This window comes from Bison bison, unplaced genomic scaffold (assembly GCF_000754665.1).
Source record: "Bison bison bison isolate TAMUID 2011002044 unplaced genomic scaffold, Bison_UMD1.0 scf7180017864157, whole genome shotgun sequence".
NCBI classification, from domain to species: Eukaryota; Metazoa; Chordata; class Mammalia; order Artiodactyla; family Bovidae; genus Bison; species Bison bison.
Window position 1 is genome coordinate 290,402 of NW_011494729.1, and position 1,997 is coordinate 292,398.

The window sequence follows — 1,997 nt, forward strand, 5'->3', positions numbered from 1 at the left end:
TTTAGGTCTGGGGTGCTCCTCGGTTGATATCTAGGGTTTCTGCACTCTTGCGGGCTGAGGGAAACTGAGGCAGGGCGCGAAGCGTGCCGAAGTGAAGTCTTTGTCGGGCCTGGGGCTGCCCGCCAGCGCCGACACGGCCAGGTCCTCCCGGAAGACGGTGCTGAGATTCCGGGATCCGCAGTTCCCGCCCCCGTGGGTCCCGGTGGCCGAGGAAGGCGGCGTGACCGCGCGCCGGGGTTCGCTGCGCCCGGGGACTGAGCCAGCAGAGGCTCGGGGCTCCGCGCGCCCTCCCCTGAGCACTCGCGGGACAGGGCACGCCCCGCCGCCTGGTCCGGGGACCGTGTCCTGACACCCCGCAGAGTCTCGGGTTTCACCCCTCGAGGACCTGGAGGGAGGAGATTGGGGTGGGATGGGGGACGCGGTGCTGGCACCGTCCCAAGGCGCTGCTCTGAGAGCAGTTTCACCTCCCACTTCCTCCAGTTCAATGATGCCCACGGCTGGCTCGGAGCTGGAGCCGGGAGCCCCGGTCAAGCTGTCAACGCTGTCAGCGCTCAGGGTTGACACTGAGGCCGTGAAGTGCACAGTTGCTTTGCAGGAATGACAGGATGTCTCCTGCCATCTCGCTTTTAAAATACATGTGCAAAGGAATTTGAGACTTTGGGATGAGAATGAGATTTGGAGTGAGGGAGTTGTGTGTCCTTGCTGGACTGGAAGAAGGCCGGGTAACTTCGACAGCTCCTTTAACAGCGCTGAGCCTCGATTTCATCACATATACAAAAGAACACTGGTAACCTCCCCGCTCCCCATCCCGTCGGGAAAGCTGCTGTGTGTGAAAACACTTTGCAAAATGTATGGTCAGTTGGGCAGGCAAGTGCGATTTGGATAATACCAGAGTCTTAAGGCAATGGCACCCCACTCCAGTACTCTTGCCTGGAAAATCCCATGGACGGAGGAGCCTGGTGGGCTGCAGTCCATGGGGTCGCTAAGACTCGGACACGACTGAGCGACTTCACTTTCACTTTTCACTTTCATGCATTGGAGAAGGAAATGGTAACCCTCTCCAGTGTTCTTGCCTGGAGAACCCAGGGACGCGGGAGCCTGGTGGGCTGCCGTCTATGGGGTCGCACAGAGTCGGACACGACTAAAGTGACTTAGCAGCAGCAGCAGCAGCAGAGTCTTAAGAGCTGGACTTCGAGACAGTTAGCTTGCATCTCAATCCTGCACTTAGCTGTGCCTTAGTTGCCCCATTTATGAAATGGGGACAATGACAAGGCCACCTCATAGAGTCGCTGTGGGTTTAACTGTGGCCATGGATGTGAACACCCAAGCTGGTTGCTGAGATACATAGTAAGCTCTAAATAAGAGCCTCAGATGCTCTTTTCACTAAGCAAAACCCAATTAATTTGGAGTGGTGTAAAAAAAAAAAAAGCCCACCAGTTTGATTTGATTATAGTATGAATGTGTGTGTGTGTGTGTGTGTGTGTTCAGTCATGTCTGACTCTTTGCAACCCCATGGAGTCTAGCCCACCAGGCTCCTCTGTCCATGGGATTTTCCAGGCAAAAATACTGGAATTGGTTGCCATTTCCTTCTCCAGGGGATCTTCCTGACCCAGGGATAGAACCCTTGTCTCCTGCATCTGCAAACAGATTCTTTATCACTGTGCCATCTGGAAAAACTACATCTCTTGTGAACTATGAATCAGCTCCCTTCACTTCAGTTGCTCAGTCGTGTCCACCTCTTTGTAACCCCGTGGACTGCAGCACGCCAGGCTTCCCTGTCCATCACCAACTCCCAGAGCTTGCTGAAACTCATGTTCATCGAGTCGGTGATGCTATCCAATCTCATCCTCTGTCGTCCCCTTCTCCTCCGGCCTTCAATCTTTCCCAGCATCAGGGTCTGTTCCAATGAGTCAGTTCTTCACATCAGGTGGCCAAAGGATTGGAGTTTCAGCTTCAGCATCAGTCCTTCCAATGAATATTCAGGACTGATTTCCTTT

At 54.4% G+C, this 1,997-nt stretch overlaps 1 protein-coding gene across 1 annotated transcript in view; it reads left to right on the plus strand.

Moving 5' to 3' along the window:
* Positions 1-1,997, plus strand: part of DISC1 (disrupted in schizophrenia 1) — a 424,314-nt gene that overhangs the window by 2,519 nt on the left and 419,798 nt on the right.